Source organism: Aythya ferina, assembly GCF_964211825.1.
Source record: "Aythya ferina genome assembly, chromosome: 1".
Taxonomy (NCBI): domain Eukaryota; kingdom Metazoa; phylum Chordata; class Aves; order Anseriformes; family Anatidae; genus Aythya; species Aythya ferina.
In genome coordinates, this window is record NC_140296.1 from 53571616 (window position 1) to 53591475 (window position 19860).

At 38.2% G+C, this 19860-nt stretch overlaps 1 protein-coding gene across 1 annotated transcript in view; it reads left to right on the forward strand.

The window, feature by feature from the left end:
• Positions 1-19860, forward strand: part of GPC6 (glypican 6) — a gene marked incomplete at its 5' end in the record, with an annotated part of 825666 nt that overhangs the window by 384382 nt on the left and 421424 nt on the right. The gene's annotated exons all lie outside the window — the stretch shown is intronic.

Sequence of the window (19860 nt, forward strand, 5' to 3'; positions counted from 1 at the left end):
GCTATCATTTGAAAGGGATAGAACCTTAAGGATAAATCTTTATCCTTATATTTTGCTGAATCAGAGCTGATAGGTAGAAGTTCAGAGTGTGAAGTCATTTTCTTCATCTTTTAAATTTGATACTGTTACTGTTCTCTTCTATACAGCAATTTTTGTGATGGCTTGCAGGAAGTCTTGATAAATAGATAAGCCATTCAATCAATTAAGTAGTTATCACCTCATCATTCTTTGTTTCACTTATGGCTTATTTTAGGGGGAGAAAAAAGAAAGAAAGAAAGAAAGAAAGAAAGAAAGAAAGAAAGAAAGAAAGAAAGAAAGAAAGAAAGAAAGAAAGAAAGAAAGAAAGAAAGAAAGAAAGAAAGAAAGAGAGAAAGAGAGAAAGAGAGAAAGAGAGAAAGAGAGAAAGAGAGAAAGAGAGAAAGAGAGAAAGAGAGAAAGAGAGAAAGAGAGAAAGAGAGAAAGAGAGAAAGAGAGAAAGAGAGAAAGAGAGAAAGAGAGAAAGAGAGAAAGAAAGAAAGAAAGAAAGAAAGAAAGAAAGAAAGAAAGAAAGAAAGAAAGAAAGAAAGGGGGGGGGTTATTTTCAGTCTCTTTAAATGCTTTTAGAAGTGCTCAAAAGATCTTTAGCAATTTCCCATGGGAGTAATTTGTATTTTATGTATTATTTCCATGGTAACTTCAGAGAACAGGAATAGGGTTGCATGCTATGTTACATCCATCTTAATTTAGCTCAGGACACGTTTTTTTATATTATTTTTTTATTTTCCCAGGGTCAGTTTTCATTTAACAAAATATTAAATGGCCTGTAAAATGAAGATTGAAAAGGCAAATGTCCTTTAATATAATACTGTGCTGAAGTTCTTTTTCACAGTACATTAGCTTTCATTTTTGAATTAAATACCAGGGATCTTTTTATTATTATTATTTTTAGCAAAGCAGCACTGAAATATGTTGTAAGTTTTCTGTGACAGAACTAGAATACAACAATGTGGAATTTATCATGAACCACTTGGAAACTTGATCCTTGGCCTTTTCATTGTATTATTCCTGGTTAATGAAAGTATTAGTCATGGACAGAAGCAACATTTAAGTACATGATTGGCTTATGATATCCTCAGAATACATCCTTAGGTGTTTCTGGGTTTGTTTCCTTTTAAATTATAGCCTTGAAGTACTTTTGTCCATTGCTATATGGCTCCCGAGCCAGTATATTCTGTCAGTACAATCAAAAATATTTTACATGTATCTCTGTATTCTTTTTAAACCTACCAACTATACTTTTTTTTTTTTTTTTTTTTTTGACCACAGTATTTTTATAATCTTTCTATTCTGACTTCAGCAAATAATTGCCTATAAATATTGGGATTCCAATAAATGCGATTCCCTGTTCAACTGGTGTTGCTACTTAGCACTGTTGCATAGGTAAAGTAATTCTCTGTAGAGTCAGGCTTCTTATTGGTTGTGTCTTTATTTATATCCTTTTGCCAAATATGCATTCACTTGGAAGCAGATTACATAAAAAGTATTGAGATTATGAAGGGCCTGTAATGAATGATGTAACAAGAAACTCAGGTACTGAGTAACTGATGTAACTCAGGTACTACTGTTGAAAGTATTGGCATGCTAGCATAAGACATTTATTAAAAGATTGTGTTTCATTTCTCTGTGTGTATGTCCTCCTAAACATTAAGAAATACTATGTAAGGCACAATACAACTTTGTCATGAAGCTGTCAGGGTACAAAAGCAGACTTCGCAGATCCTGAAATATACTGGATGGAAAGCATTTTTACAAAATATCAATAGAAAATATACTTCAGGGAACATTTGTGCTGTGTAGAAGCAGAATTGCACTATAGTAATCTCCATTAAGATGTCAGCAGCCACCGATAGATTCCATGAAGTCATTTCCTGTTTGCAATGGGGAGAATAGCAATTGGCTATATAATGGAAACAATTCAATGTAATTATATATAATATTAACTTGTCAGCAATTTAATGACAAACACTATATCTCAAGTACAACTTTAGAATATCTGCATAGTTGTTTCACTGTTGTGCCATTTTTTCTTTGGAAAATATTGGGATTTTTAACATAACTCTTGATTTTGAAATTCTAATAGATTTAGGCTAAAAATTTTCATGAAGGTGAAATTTTCATGTAGGTGAAAATTTAAAGAGACACAACATGAATTTTCATGTAGGTGAAAACTGATACAACATTTCAACAAATTTCTTCTAAACTGAATGTTTCTATTGACTTCATTTATTTTTCTCATTTCTGTAGGAAGATTGACTTATGTTTGTTGCTTTTTACATTCTTTTTATTTTTTTCCATCTTTGAAATGTTCCTATACATTTCTCACTTACTTCTGTTTTAGAGCTCACTGATTTGGTCACATTTCAAGTCTGTGATGTTAATTGTGTGCGTTAAGTCACTTTCCTGGCTGAAGCAGTAGAATGTGGAGGTAGGGTTTGAAGGAGGTGTTTGCTGTAGCAAGTGAAACCTTCTGTAAAGATACTTTTGGCTGAGCTCCCTTCTCTTACTTGTTATAGTCTTCTTTGACTTCTTACAATTGCTTCCACTTTTTGCTCAACTTGGTGTGTAGAAGGAAGCAACAGCAAGGATTGGGCATATTTCTGCTCCATGTGATCTTTTTTGGGGGGATTAGAAAAAAACAAACAAACAAACAAACAAAACAAACAAAAAAAAACCCTACAGCAACTGACATCCAGGCTCTCTTTCTTTCTTATGGAAAAATCATCCCTTATAAGTAACTTTGTGAGAAGGCATTGAAAACAGGGTCATTGAATGTCAGCTCTATGATTAATTTCAAAACAGGACAGGGGAGAATTGAGATAGTTGGTTATGCCAAGCTGGTGATGCCAGGCTCATGTATTGTGCATATTCTGCAAACCCCAAAGGACTGACAAGGTTTGAATATTGGGGTAAAACAAATACATTAATAACAAATGCTGTATAAGAATCTCAAGGTCTGTGATATCTTTTTTTTTTTTTTTTTTCCTGAATCATTGTGAATAATTTTACTGCCTATTTAGAAATAATATTGCCATTAATTAAAAGAAAGCTTCAACAAAAGACTGAAATTGGCTGGCAGGTAATAGTGTAAGAAGTGTAAAGTTTGATTTTGCTATTTATTTGAAACTCATGTTCTGTTATTAAAGTGTGGCAGATTGAGAACAAAAATTAGCTGCCCTCAGTTTAGTAAAACACAATTGTATTTGTCTCAAGGTTTTTATGGGAGATTAGGAATTATTTTCAGAAAAAAAAAAAAAAATTATTGGACCATTGGACAAATCACTGGACCATTGTTTGAAGGAATTTGTTTTTCCTTTTTCCTTTTTTTTTTTTTTTTCAAGGTAGGTGTTATATCAGAGTAGGTGTTTGGTAAATCTACCATTTATAAAGTGTGCCAAAAGTAGGAAACCTAAATTCTGCTATCAGCTTATACTTAAGAGATTTAATTTCATATTTCCCAGGTCTGGATTATGTTCTTCTTGAAGTTGAGTCCTTGTATTTCATGAAATATAAGACAAATGGGAACATGAAGTGAACTCTGGAAGTGTGACTTAATGTCACTGTGAGCAAGTACAAAGATAGCCTTTTTCCCTATGATTTTTAATAGAAAAGAATAAGCAATGCCTGCAACGTGGATCATAACCCAGCATTACTTTCTCCCATGGGACCTTTCATTCTCATAGCTTATCCTTTTTGGTGTGTGGGTTCTGTGAAATTTGATGTGCTTGTTCTTTTAATGATTATTATCTTATGTGAAGGGAAAAACCTTAACAAACACATTACAACACATTTGAGAATATTAGACAGACAAAAACTCTACAGTCAACCTGAGCTATGCAGAGAAACCCTGAACTTCAGTTTTAGAAAAAAATAAAAAATAAAAAATAAAGAACTCTGCCTTGCACCATGCCATTATATAGAAATTCTTTTGAGAATTTAGCAGGTGAAATCTAAGTGACTGATGCATGTATGGAAATGCAATTTTTTAAGAACCCTGTAATTTTGACTGAGTTTTTGCAGTTATAAATTAGGAGTGACAGAAATCATTCAGTGCCAGAGGAATCACTCAATGGCTATGCCACTCCATATGACACTCCATATTCTGATTTCAGTAGGTTGTAGAAGTGAGATCACTGTCTTGAGTTTCAACTTTTTCTTTTAACTTTTAAAATGATTTCTGCACTTAAATATTTTGTGTTCTAAACCGGCCTTTGGAATCATTGTTACCCGTGGTGCATTGAAACTCTCATTAAGGTATATTTACTATCATTTTCAAAAGTAAAACTAGGCCATTAATTCTCTCTTGTAGTGCTACCTCATTGTATATTTCAATAGTGCTGCTGTGGTTGCCAATATCCATGCTTTCCTTCCGAATGTGACTAAATGTGTTGAAGATGTTAATGAAGTAGGAGTCCCAACACCCCTGAAAGATAATTAGGTAACTTTATTCTGTATCATAGATGGAAGCTATTCAGGTGCACAGAGGACTGATGATTGTCTCTACCATGCATAGTATTTTGATACTTAATAATTTATAGTGCCAGAATTGAACAAAGGTTTCTGTATAGCACTGTTCACTCCTATCATAAGACATTACAGTGGCATATTTTCAACACGAGAATGCTTGCTTTCTCCATTTCCAATTATCCCCTTCAGATTCAAATGTGTTTCAAGATGGGGTTATGAATTATCCAAAAAATAAACCTATTTCTGTAATTACTCTTGGGTCTAACATAAACATAATTGCTTATCTCTAAGTGAATAAAGTTAAGTATCGTCTCTGTCTTTCAAGATTTTCAGGACCAGATTGGACAAAGCCCAGGGCAATCTCATTTGACCTCATGCCTAACCCTACTTTGAGCAGGAGATGGACAGAAGACCTCCTGTATTTTCCTATGAACCTACATTTGTGTGCTTACTGCTAGAAGCTGCATGCCCGTAACAAGTACATTCAAGTATCATTAACATATTATTGTGTAGTGTCTTAATATTCAAAGTAAAATTAATGCAGAATACATTATATTTATTGTAATATTATGTTATAATACTAGAATTTCTTAACATTAAGGGAATGGCAACACCTTGTAGAACCTCTCTTGCATTAAATAAACAAATGATTTAATTACACTTAAAAGTCTTCCTAACAGAAGCAGATAATATCAATGGAAACTGGAGCCAGAGGATGCAAAATGGAAAATGGCCCAGAATCTATGCTGAGTGCTAGTAGCATACATTTTCAAATGATATAAAAATTATTAAAAATCTGAAATCAAATTATGATTCAGCTATTGCTTACATACTTGTAAAATATGTTTTAGTTGTGGTTACAAGTTCTGCATAGCATTATACAATGACTGTAAAATAGTTTATATTGAGTATAAATTTATCGTTAACTTGCACCAACCAAACACTTGAAGCCTAGGGACTGCAACCTAAATACCATACCCTTTCTGCAGGTTAATGCGCTAAATGGCACACAATATACATAAGCTTGTTTATGTATGGTTCATGGTGGTCTCTCTGGGTGAAAACACACATTAAAACTCACAAGAATTTCCTAACACTTTTTCTTATTTTAATTCCCGGATTTTTTTTGCATTAATTCTTGATTATTTTCAAGACTCTTCAAGCTTAAGGCAGAGGTAGTCTGTAATTAAATAACTTTAGGAAACAGTTGGAATCAAAATTGGGATCTCTGTCTCAGCCTGACTTTCACTGTGTCAATAGGGAAGAAGCTATTGTGATGCCCTGTGGAGCCTTGGCAAACCAGACTGCCATCCTTCATATTTGAAAGATTATTTTACCTCCTGCCTGTGTAGGCAAACTATCTTAAAAGTTGACTGGCTGACAGTGAACAACTCAATCCAGACTCTCCTTCTAGGTCCTTTCACAGACAAAAAGCCTAATTAAAAGATGCCTAATGCCCCCATTTGAATATGCAGTTCACAGTGCAAAAACAGCTTGCCAGCCTTCTGAGAAAATTCAGCCAGAGAAGGTTGCTACAGAACATAGTGCAAAGAGACTACAAGAAAAGCAATTTACTCCAGAAAGTTAGAATAAAGGAAAAGTTACAGAAATAAAATATTATACTAGGACAAGCATTTGTAGCCAGCTGCAGTACCATGTTGATCAAGGGTTTGAATCTACTTTGTGGTAGCAGTGTCAGGACCTCTTCTTCAGTAAACAACTGTAAACCACAGCATCTAAGAAGATACTAAGGAAAAAAATGTCAGACTTTAATATACCTAAACTTTATCATTTGTCCTCAGTTGCACAAGTAAAACCAAAGAGCACAATCTGATTTTATCTGCAGCAAAGACAATGTATTTGGAAGAGATTAAAGAGTGCAGCAAAATTCAAAGCTTTGATTTTGCTTACATGAAATATTTATAATTTGTATTCATTTTCTCTTTTTCACTTATATGAAAATCATACAACTTAATACTTATGTGGAAAGCATACATCTTAATATTTGTCATCTTGTGACTGGACCACAGTAGCAATATGAAATCTGACCTCCTGACTGTTGTCTGGCTACTTAATTGGAGCTGTTGTAAAACAACACCGCAAAAGGAAAAATGGTTGAATTACTCTATTTTTAGCATGCATTATGTATGTTTGATTATTATAGTACTGAAAAGGTTTTAAATGCACAGTCCAGATCACAGCCATACAGCTATTGCCAACTGGAAGCTTCTTTTTCCTAAAGGGAGACATTTGAAAGCATAGAATGATCGGAGCATGCTCCATGACAGAAGGGATGCACAATTACAGCAATACAGTGACCACCCAGTTTGGGTATATTATACTGTTCATTAGGTATTCTGTGAGTATATCTGGCCAATATGAATATTAGTCCCACAAAGAGCACAAAGTTTAACACTTATCAGACTGTCAGAGTCAGGTCCAATGAACTTAAAATTATGCCAGCAACTAACAAGATACCTGAGCTGGGGTTTCCATCATTGACTTCCAGCGCTGATAACATCAGTGGACCACTGACCTTCAGCATTAACAATATCAGTGGGCCAGAACCAGAATAAGCAAAGAAGGATAATTTTAAAGAAACAGTCCTAAAATAAACATGACCTTGAACAAATATGCTACCTGGAAGGAGTTCTTTTTGTTGTTGTTGTTGTTGTTGTTATTGTTTTGTTTTGTTTTGTTTTTCCTTGTGGAACCATGGGATAACAGGAGATGAATAAAATTAATGACCAAATTAAACCAAAGCCCAGATTCTCCTCCACATTTTTCCTGAAACAGCTGCATTAGCCTAAATTGTCCTGCCATCTCACTACTCATTCTCAACTCCCTAGCACAGTCCTGTTCTCTATATTCTTCTGTGTTCCCCAGTTTCCCTCTTCTTTCTTCTCCCATGTGTGCATAGAAACATGCATGGTGAGGTCAATCAGCCTGGGTATCCCTTATTCCTAACTCTTTCAGAAGTGGCATCCCAGAAATAAATCAAATAACAGGATCTTCTTTACTCTGAGTCATACCAGAGAATCTTCTGGATATGGAATATGCAGCCTGAGGAGCCTTGTGAATCCTGGTTGTTTGATAGCTCTTCAGAGAAGGGACCAATAAGAAACAACAGGAATCAGAAAGCTCCATTCCCCATACTCCCTTCTTGCAAGTTGTCTGGTCCCCACCTCTGTCTTGGGGATTAGAGGAATTTATACTGATAGCCATTATTAAAAAGCCCCTTCATGGTTCTAATGCACAAGTTTTGCAAGCCATAAGCCATATAATGATTCTATGGTAGTATGTGAATCATTTTTTTTTCTTCCTTTCTCTAGCAGACAGCACTGTCAGTACTGATCAGTAAATTTCAGTTAGCTACAGAGACTTAAAGCAGCCAAGCTTAAAACCCGTACAGCAGCTTTTAGCACTTTCCTTTGTGTTTTGTTGTTGTTGTTTTAGTTTGATTTGCTTGGGTTGTGTTTTTTTATTATTATTATTTTCTTTCTTTTGTGAAGTTTGTGAAGAAAAACAGTATGCAACAAGCAATCTATTTTCTGCAAGCTGTTGGGCTTGGTAGGTACTTTTCTGTTCTCTCCTGGGATTTAACTTGAGGTCATACTACATATGGGCTAAGCTGATGCTTTGTATACAATACTCTTGAACTTTTACTATATCAAATAGAGCTGATAGAAAAGGTTTAGCAGGAACATCCCAGCCTTTACTAAGGATGTGGGAGACATAAATTCAGATTTCTATTTTCATGGATATTTGGAGCCTGTACATATATTTCCTTATATCCTAGTCATACCCCAGACTTTATGGACATTCTTATACACGAATCTCTTATTCCTCTTTTGGAAATATATGTATTAATTAAGAACTAATTCTTGAAGTACCTAATTTATAGCTGGATCAGCTGCTTTTCATGAGATTTACCTAATTACATAGATCTGTCCACCTGGAAACTTTTGAGAAATATAGGTTTTAGCACGATGAAGGAAATGAACCTTTGTGGAAAACCAAACCAAACCAAACCAGAACAGAATAGAATGAAATATAACAAAACAAAAGCAAACAAACAAATAAACAAACAAAAAGTATTGTCTTTTTTTTATAGAATAAGAAACCTTTCCATATCAGGAACTATCTTCAGATGTCTTCAGATGTATCTTTCTTCATTGCTAGATATTCCATTTGAATCAGAAAGTTAGAAGCTTAAATAACATCTACTGTCAACAATATACTACTTAATGTTTTTATTCCTCTTTCTTCCTTGAGTGAATTTCAAAGTTCATGTAAGATAAACAGGTGTCTAAGTTAAAGTTCTTCTATATACAACATTGGATCATATCCTGTTCTCTTCCAAGTTCTTGTTATGACCCTGTAAGTCCAAAGGGATCTTTTGTGCTTAGTGTTTTTTAGAATACACGAAATATAGGAAACAATTTGGCAACATGGAAGAAGTACACTGTACTGGTAAAACTTATGTGTTTTAGGCAATCAACTCCAGTGCATTACCTGCATGGAGGCAACCCGAAGGAGCAGAAGGAGCCTCCAGTAGCTGGCAGCCCTCATGAGAGTGGCCCATGAGTCTTGGGAGAGGCCAGGAGCAGTGGCAGCCACCCAGACACATAGAAACGTAATCCCTAGGGAGTGCAAGTGACCTGCCGCATGGTGACCAGGGCAGGCAAACAGGGTATGGTGTGTCAGCCAGAGTGTGGTGTGGCAGTTCACATGGCAGTTGGTACAGGGAGTTCACATGGCAATTGGTACAGGGAGGGCACAGAAGCTTTGTCAGGTTGACCAGGGAGTGATGATATACACCCTGCAGAAGCCCATGACATCTCTACACTCTGAATCCACTGTAACCAATGCAGCTTCCCAGAGAGAGCTCTGGTGGGAGCACACTGCTACCCAAGTGTCGTGTTGCAGGTGTGCCCTACTCGTACGCCAGCACATGATGGCAGTAATGAGCACATCTGTGGGAGGTGTGTCCATGTACAGGAACTCATGGCTAGTGACAGAGCTCTGGGATGAGATGAGCAAATTGAGGAGTATCAGGGAGTACTGGAGAGAGATAGACTACTGGAATCATTTTCTAGCTTCTCTGAGACAGGCCTAGTAAGGCAGACAGGACACATTATATGAAAGATTCTCTATCCTCTCTCCACTTGGCTGAACACAGACTTGGGTTAAAAATTTGAAGAGAAAATGTCCTACACTGATGTGGAGTTCATGTTATCCTTTATTGATTTTTTCACATAGACAGCAATGAAGTTCCAACAAAAAGTCTGAGGGCAATCAAGAGAGACTTCAGGGCCTTGGGACAATTGGTAAGGGATCAGGAGCACAATTAGCTTTCACTTTTATCCCTCCACTTGCAGGGAATGATGAGAGAAACAGAAAGAGTCAACAGATCAATACCTGTCTCTGAGCCTAGTGTCAGTGGCAGGTGTTTTTCTGACCATGGGTCATTTTACACAACACCATGCCTGCTAAAAATATACAGGGTAAACCTGTCTCAAAAGAGGAAAGTTTTTCTGAACAGGATTCGGCAGGGCTCATTGAAAGAGCTTTAAACTAGATTTGAAGGGGGGAAGGGATATAAACAGGCTCATTAGAGATAAACACCATTTTTTGTTTTTGTAGGATGGTGTGCTAGCAAGATCCTTTGGCCTGCCATCCCAGTGGATATATGGGGTGGAAAGACATGCAACAGCAAGGAAACAAGTGTTTTTGATGGGTTAAGAATAACAGAAGTCCTTGCAAGGCTCACATAGCAATCAAGAAATAATAGAGTTTGTAATTCCTGGAAAAGTAAAGAGGAAAATTTGCCAAACTGCCACCTTGAACTTCAGAGGGCAGACTTTTTGGCATGTTTAGGAGACTGGTTGGTGGAGTCCCTTGGGAGACAGTCCTGAAGGGCAAAGGAGTCCAGAAAAGTTTAACACTCTTCAAGAAGGAAATATTAAAGGTGCAGAAGCAGGCTATCTCCATGTGTCAAAAGAAAAGACAATGGGGAAAAAAAAAAAAATTATTAACTTTGGAAGAAGGTTCAGGCCATTCAGAAGGACTAAAAAGACATGAGTCTGTGCAGGGAGAAAATTAGAAGAGCCAAAGGCCACCTGGAATTTATTCTGGTTACTGCCATTAAAGACCATAAGAATAATTCTATAAATAAATTAGCAATAAAAGAAAGACTAAGAAGAATCTCCATCCTTTATTGGATGTGGGGGAAAAACATAGTGACAAAGAATGTGGAAAAGGCTGAGGTACTTCTTTGTCTCAGTCTGTAATAGTAAGACCTTTTGTTCTCTGTCTACCCAGCCCTCTGATCTAAAAGATAGGAATGGAGAGCAGAACGAAGCTCCCATAATCCAAGAAGAAATGGTTAGTGACCAGCTACACTACCTAAATGCACACAAGTCTATGGGGCCAGATATGATCCACCCAAGGGTACAGAGGGAGCTGGTGGAAGCACTCACCGAGCCACTTTCCATCATTTATCAGCTGTCCTGGCTATCCAGGAGATTCCCAGTTGACTGGAGGCTAAAAAATGTGACACCCATATACAACAAGGGTCAGAAGGAGGACCCAGAGAAATACAAAACGGTCAGTCTGACCTTGGTGCTGGATATGGTTATGGAGCAGATAATTCTGAATGCCATCACATGACACATACAGGACAACCAGGTGATCAGGCCCAGTCAGCAGGGGTTTATGAAATGCAGATCCTGCTTGACAAACTTGATCTCCTTCTACGACAAGGTGATTCATTCAGTGGATGAGGGAAAGTTTGTGAATGCTGTTTACCGAGACTTTAGTAAAGCTTTTGACATTGTTTCTCACAGCATTCTTCTGGAGAAACTATCTGCTCACAACTTGGATGGGCTTCACTGGGTAAAAACTCTCTGTGTGGTCGGGCCCAAAGTGTGGTGATGAATGGAGTTAAATCCACTTGGAGAACAGTCACAGATGGTGTCCCCCAGGGCTCAGTACCAGGGCCACTTCTCTTTGATATCTTTATCAATGATCTAAGCAAGGGGAACAAATGCATCTTCAGTAAATTCACAGATGACACCTAGTTAGGTAGGAATGTTGATTTGCTCAAGGGTAGGAAGTCTGTATGGAGTGATCTTGGCCAAGGTCAACTGTATGAGGTTCAATAAGACTAAGTACTAGATCCTTCATTTGTGTCACAACAACCCTACACAATGCTACTAGCTGGGGAAATGGTGTTTGGAAAGCTGCCTGATGGAAAGAGACTTGGAGGTGTTAGTTGATAACTGGCTGAATATGAGTCAGCAGTGTGCTCAGGTTGCCAAAAAGGTCAACAGCATCTAGGCTTTTACCAGAAATAGTATGGCCAGCAAGATTAGGGAAGTTATTGTCCTCCTGTACCCAATTCTGATGAGGCCACACCTCAAATACTGTGTTCAGTTGGGTCCCTCACTACAAGAAGGATACCAAGGTGCTGGAGCGTGTACAAAGAGAGGTGACAAAGCTGGTGAAAGGTCTGGAGAGTCTTATGAGGAGTGGCTGAAGGAAGTGGCATTGTTTGGCCTGGAGAAAAGGAGGCTAAGGGAGGTGGGGATTGTACTCTTCTCGTAAGCAAAAAGTGAAAAAACAAGAGGAAATGGCCTCAAGTTGCACCAGCAGAGGTTTAGACTGGATATTAGGAAAAAAAATCTTCACTGAAAGGGTTGTGAAGCATGAACTGGGTTCCCAGAGAAGTGGTGGAGTCACCATCTGTAGAGATATTTAAAAGATGTGTAGATGTGGTTCTTAGGGACATGGTTTAGTGGTAGATTTGGCAGTGCTAGGTTAACAGTTGGACTTGATTATGTTAGAGGTCTTTTCCAACCTAAATGATTCTATGATTCTAACTTTCTATATTAGCTGGCATAATTGGCATCAGCAAGTCACACAACCTTTCTGATCTGAAGAGGAATGGAGTATAAAGGTGACATGATGTCCTTTCCTATCCTCATCTTAAATCCATACATTGCATATCAATTAATATTTAGTTTTACTGTGCAATGTCAGGAGCATTGGTTTCAGTTTTACTAATGCCCAGTTAACTGAAACACTAATCTGTTTTATAATGGTTCCTATCTTTGTTCAAAAATATGCACTGTGATGTGTTATTTCTGTATTCACTAATACATTGTTTCTATAGTGCTTTGATTTGCCATGCTGGGTGAAGCACCAATTGTATAGAAAACAACCTCTGCCTCTCGTTGCAAAAAAATGCTCCTATAAAAACTGCTTGCAATGTGTGGGTAGATGGGAAGTGACCAAGTCAGCCTATGTATCAAATTTATGTCTCAGAAACTTTACTATTAATAAATTTTACTGTCAACTTTTAATATCAAAGAAGAAAGTACAACACAGTCTTTTAACACACTCCAGAACACTTTATTAAATAGCATAGTGGTGTGCAGTTGTAAATTGAGGTCAGGAAGAAGGGTAGCAGTACTTCACAGGCTTAGGAACTTGATACTCCAGTGTACTACTGGGAGAAGAGTCTCTTCCAAGACTGTTTCAGCTGACAGCATTATCAACAACTCCAGATCATTAAGACAACAATAACAATAACAGGATGAAAAGAAAAAAAAAAAAAGAAAAAAAAAAAGTATCAGAAATATATAGGTAAAAACAACGATTTTGTTTATCTTAAGCAAAAAATGCAACAAAAAGGGACTCCTGGGATACCTGAGGGAAGAAACTCTAATGCTAATTGACATGATTTAAAAAGATTGCTCTGTTATTGCCAACAGTCTAATTTAGTCATTAACTCCCCAGTGCTGAAGCAATCAAACCAGTTGTTATAATTTTAGTAGATGGTTAACAAGGTATGCCTTAGAGTACTGATGTATTTGCTGGAAGATAGGCTAAAAGAATGTGAACAGAGATTTCAAATAAATACATTTTGTATATCTGGTTATGATACAACACTCCTTAATGTTATTTGTCTGCTGAATAAGCTTCATTATATTTTGTGCAAATATATAGTAGTAATTTGTCGTGAGGCAACAGAAAAAAAAAAAAAAAAAAAAAAAAAGGCAAAACCAAACAAGAATACCTGCATCTCCTTAATTTCACCATTTCTCATATTAAAAGACTTAAATTTTATTTTTTACATTAAAATAAATATTTGTTAGAGGAAATTGTGTGTGTGTGTGTGTGTCTTTTTTTTTCTCCCTGTACTGTACGATTATTTTGAGACATATGCCTCTATATTAAACAATGTTTTTTTGTTTTTTTGTTTTTTCTTCCCAGTAGTGTATTCTTTCTTTGCAGAAAATGTCCCTATATAAAAGAACCCTAGTGTTCACCTAGAATATATCAAGGCTGAAAAAAGGAGTACCTTTATTGGAATTCATTGCAAATGTAACTTGCTGTCTTAACTCAAAGGTTGGATACAGTACTGTCCTCAGCTCTGTTCCCTGGGTTAGATGTCTTGCTCTGAAAGCATCCTTTCAGTATCATGCTTTTTTTTTTCCAAATGATGTGACCATGTCCTGTAGTATGTGCTAACCTGCAGAACTTCCCACAGATAGCTCTAACCAGCTTAACTGCTGTATGTGGCTTAGATATGGCAAATAGTGCATTAAATACATGTACATATGTATATGACAATGCCTACACAGAAAAGACTTTTTCCAGGCCTCTGGGCTACACAGAAAAGCTTTCTGTGCTTCTCATACAAAGTTGTTGTCTTCTCTTGATTTTCCTCATTAATCTTAGTATAAACTTTTATCAGTAAGTTTGCTGCAACTCAAAATGTCTGTCTTAATAGACTTGGAAAGAGAGGAAAGCTTTTACTTTGGAAAGTGCGCACACAACACTCTGATGCTAAAAGTAGCAATAGCTTTCTTTCCACTTATTCCGAGTTAGGGACTCGGAATAATTTTTTTCTTCTTCTTTGTGAGGGCTCCTCTTAGACCATGTGACTCTTCCGCTGCATAATTCACATAAGATTTATCTGCTGCCCTCACTCTTTGTCCTCACTTTCTTAGCGGTTATCTAGCTCTATACAATTCTTTCACGAAGGTAATAAAATACAGGTCCCAGTACTGCTGATCTTCTGCCACACCAAAAAAAGAACATTTTGTTAGGGTTTCTTTGCTAAAAATGTTGATGCTTTGAAATCAAAGCTCTGTCTCAATAGCAGGATTGAGTCAGATAAGGAATGAATATCTGAATAGGAAAGAGAGAACCCAAAAGCTTCTTCAAGGATAAGAAGTTCTTATGCTATGTGGAGGTAAGGGATTCAGTCTTTACTTTGAGTCAAGTATACACTTGATATATATTATATATATATACAAATGTCCCTGTTCCTAGATTCATTAAATGTAAAATTTTGGAAGGTCTATTTCAAAAGTTCTAAGTGGTCTGTTTTTTTGTTTTGTTTCCTTTTTTTTTTTTTTTTTTTTTAATTGCAACCCTGTGTCGTGGTTTAACCCGGCCGGCAGCTAAACACCACGCAGCCGTTCACTCACCCTCCCCCCTCCCTCTCTGGGACGGGGGAGAGAAATGGAAAGTGAAGCCCGTGAGTTGAGATAAAGACAGTTTAATAAGACAGGAAAATAATAATAATGATAATAATGATAATAATGATAATAATGATAATAATGATAATAATAATAATAATAATAATAATACAATGATGATAATAGTACTACTACTACTAACGTGTACAAACAAGTGATGCACAATGCAATTGCTCACCACCTGCTGACTGATGCCCAGCCTAACCCCGAGCAGACCGGTGCCCCTCCCCCAGCTAGCCACCCCTATATATTGTTTAGCATGATGTCAGATGGTATGGAATACCCCTTTGGCTAGTTTGGGTCACCTGTCCTGGGTCTGTCCCCTCCCAGCTCTTACTGCACCCCCAGCCTGCCTGTTGGCAGGACAGAGCAAGAAGCTGAGATGTCCTTGGCTTGGTAAAAGCACTGCTCTGCAACAATTAAAACATCGGGGTGTTATCAGCACTCTTCTCATCCTAAGCCAAAACATAGCATTCTACCAGCTACTAGGAAGAAAATTAACTCTGTTCTAACTGAAACCAGGACACCCTGAAAAAGTTTTACATGAGGTATTTAATACTAATACTAGTTTAATACTAATACTGATACTACTGATACTAATATAAGGTTTCTTTAGCTCATACTTTGTTTTGGGGAGACTAAGATAAAAATGCTAAAGATGAGCACATGAAAAAAAATTAAAAAAATGCTTGTTTGCTTAGCTGATATCTGCCAAGATTCTATCAAATTTGATAGAATTAATGCCCTTCTGTGACACTACTATGCATTACCCCTGGGTAGTATAAATGGGCCTTAGAAAATGTTGTTGCCAGGGATGGATTAAGAGAATTAACTTGCAAAAGGCTTCAAATCTATGACCTCTTCTTTGATTCACCTATCATGAGTGCCACAATCCACTGGGAGAAAGATGGAAGTGATAGCCTTTATGGAGCAGAGCAGATGAGTGCTCTTGTATGTAGAAGAGCTTTTGAAGAGCTGGATTGCATGCAGGTCAGCCCAGCCACAATTTAATGCTGTCTATTGCTAGGGCAATTTGCATAGGGGGGATTTTTACAAAGCTTGTTAGAACAAGTGCAAGGGAATCATTGTCAGATGGGAGTCTACACTACCAGAATATCAACAAACCAGCAGAAAGATGGAATTTTGCTGTCTGATTTTTTCTCCTAATAATATCTTAGAGTATAAACTACTAATAAATTTCAGTGTGCAGAATGGGCAAGTGCCATATATTCTTTCCTCCCATACAAATGCATCCAGAAAAGACTTTTACAATGAGAAATGGTCACCTTACAGCAAGCAGGAGCCAGTAAGGCAGAAGCTATACCCAAACAGCAGTTATCTGCTTGACTGGGAAAAAAAAAAAAAAAAAAAAAAAAAAAACAACAACAACAACAACAAAAACAACACTATATGTAAAGCTTGGATCTAACATTCCTGATACTTATAATTGTATGTCATTACTGCAGCTGAATTCTGACTCCAAGAAACAGTTTCTCAATTTATTGAGAACAGATACCTCTGCTGCTAAGGTGAAGAGACATGCATTCCCTGGAGAAGGAAAGCTTTTTGTTGTGTTACAAGTTACCTGCCCATTGGAATGTCTCTACAGCACGTATTCCTTGCTATCTTTTTGCTTACACAACTCTTCTTACATAGTATATACTGTTGTTTTGCTGTGCTTCTCATTTTATTCCTTTAATCAGAACAGAACAATCCTCACGTTACTGGTGTTGCTGTGCATCCACCACATAAATAGTGGTGTTCCCAGTCCTAACCTTCAATTGATTCAATGCATATCTTGTACAATATAAATAGCTGTACACACTTCTAAAGCTATCAGTTAGCATGTACTCTGAATTACCCCAATACAGAAACAAAGATTTTTTTTTTTATTTATTTTTTTTTTATCTTGGACTTGTTGAGACAAGAAGGGTGTAAGACCACATCATCTTGTATCTATCAGCTGTTTGCTGCAGTTTTCCGCTCTCTGGTATGGGCTGCACCTCCTTCTACCCTGTAGAATATCACACATCTCAGTGAACTCCTGAATAACATAAAGAGTTCATCATTGTTTAGCAGCTTTGTCTCTTCCTGATCACACTTTGGGATTAAAATGTGATGTACAAACATGGCAAATGGGTCACTCATTCACTTTTCAGAAGTTCTCTATGCAGTATAGCTACCTTAATGAAATGCCAGATACACAAGTGCTATTATTTTCATAAAGAGGTGATTATGTGAAAATATGACATCTAAAATACCTATCTAAATACCCATCTAAATTATCTTCCTGATGTGTATGTTATTAAATGATGAAAAAGGCAAAGTGTTTTTGAGGTTTCATTTTTTTCACAGAAATTCTCAAATGAGAAAGAATTAGAGCTCTTGCTTATGCTACTCTTTATTAAGTAAAGGCTGTAAAGAAAAAGTCATATCCTAAATGATAATTTGAAGGAGAAAATTTCCAAAAAGTAGGACTTCAGAAAACACTTTTCTGGGACTTCCATTAAGAAGAAATAATTTTTGTTTGTTTTTGATAACGGGTCACTAATAGTCACTACCAAGAATCCATTTTTTGTCTAATGCAGTCATCAAAGTCTTTAGCAAATTGCTTTTAGCATTTACATTTGTATATTTATATAATGCCTTGAAAGTATGTGAGGAGCCATAGAGACATTCAATAACGACTTTGTCTTGGAGAGTTAAAAATCCATCTGTGTGCTAAGAATTAAGGGAGAGAGCAAAACAATGCACTCAAGGAGATGGATAGATGTATGTTACATTTTGGAAAAAAAAAAAAAAAAAAAAAGAAAAAAAAAAAAGTTAACATATCAGTCTAGGAGCTTTCTGGAGAGCATGGAAGATAGCTTCCTGAGGCGGCTGTTTAGTGAGCCTAACAGGGGTGGTGCCTAGACCTTCTCTTCACAAACAGAGAAGGACTGGTGGGAGATGTGGTGGTCAGAAGCTGTCTTGGGCTGAGTGACCATGAAATGGTAGAGTTCTCTATTCTTGGCGAGGCCAGGAAGGGGACCAGTAAAACCGCTGTATTGGACTTCCGGAGGGCTGACTTTGAGCTGCTCAGGACACTGGTTGGTAGAGTCCCTTGGGAGGCGGTTCTGAAGGGCAGAGGAGTCCAGGAAGGCTGGGCACTCTTCAAGAAGGAAATCTTAATGGCGCAGGAGCAGTCTGTCCCCACGTGCCTAAAGACGAGCTAGCGGGGAAGAAGACTGGCCTGGCTCAACAGAGAGTTGCAGCTTGAGCTTAGGAGAAAAAAGAGGGTTTATAAGCTTTGGAAAAAAAGGACAGGCCACTAGGGAGGACTATAAGGATGTTACAATGCTGTGCAGGGACAAAATTAGAAGGCCAAAGCTCATCTGGAGCTCAATCTGGCTACTGCCGTTAAAGACAACAAAAAATTGTTTTACAAATACATCAACGCAAAATGGGGGGACTAAGGAGAATCTCCATCCTTTACTGGATACGGGAGAAAACTTTGTTACAAAAGATGAGGAAAAGGCAGAGGTGCTTAATGCCTTCTTTGCCTCAGTCTTTAGCGGCAATACTGGTTGTTCTCTGGATACCCAGTACCCTGAGCTGGCGGAAGGGGATGGGGAGAAGAATGTGGCCTTCACTATCCACGAAGAACTGGTTGGTGACCTGCTACGGCACTTGGATGTGCACAAGTCAATGGGGCCGGATGGGATCCACCCAAGGGTACTGAGAGAACTGGCAGAGGACCTGGCCAAACCGCTTTCCATCATTTATTAACAGTCCTGGCTATCGGGGGAGGTCCCTGTTGACTGGTGGCTTGCAAACATGACGCCCATCTACAAGAAGGGCCGGAGGGCAGACCCAGGAAACTATAGGCCTGTCAGTTTGACCTCAGTGCCAGGGAAACTCATGGAGCAGATTATCTTGAGAGTCATCACGTGGCACTTGCAGGGCAAGCAGGCGATCAGGCCCAGTCAGCATGGGTTTATGAAAGGCAGGTCCTGCTTCATGAACCTGATCTCCTTCTATGACAAAGTGACGCACTGGGTGGATGAAGGAAAGGCTGTGGATGTGGTCTACCTTGACTTCAGCAAGGCTTTTGACACCGTTTCCCACAGCATTCTCCTCAAGAAACTGGCTGCTCATGGCTTGGACTGGCGCACGCTTCATTGGGTTAGAAACTGGCTGGATAGCCGGGCCCAAAGAGTCGTGGTGAATGGAGTCAAGTCCAGTTGGAGGCCAGATACTAGTGGCATTCCCCAGGGCTCGGTGCTGGGGCCGGTCCTCTTTAATATCTTCATCGATGATCTGGACGAGGGCATCGAGTGCACCCTCAGTAAGTTTGCAGATGACACCAAGTTAGGTGCGTGTGTCAATCTGCTTGAGGGTAGGAAGGCTCTGCAGGAGGATCTGGATAGGCTGGACCGATGGGCTGTAGTCAATTGCATGAAATTCGACAAGGCCAAGTGCCGGGTCCTGCACGTGGGGCACAACAACCCCAAGCAGAGCTACAGTCTGGGAGAGGAATGGTTGGAAAGCTGCCAGGAGGAGAAGGACCTGGGAGTATTGGTTGATAGTTGGCTGAATATGAGCCAGAAGTGTGCTCAGGTGGCCAAGAAGGCCAACGGCATCCTGGCTTGTATAAGAAGCAGTGTGGCCAGCAGGGCTAGGGAAGTGATTGTCCCCCTGTACTCGGCTCCAGTGAGGCCGCACCTCGAGTACTGTGTTCAGTTTTGGGCACCTCGCTACAAGAAGGACATCGAGGTGCTCGAACGAGTCCAGAGAAGGAAGATGAAGCTGGTGAGGGGTCTGG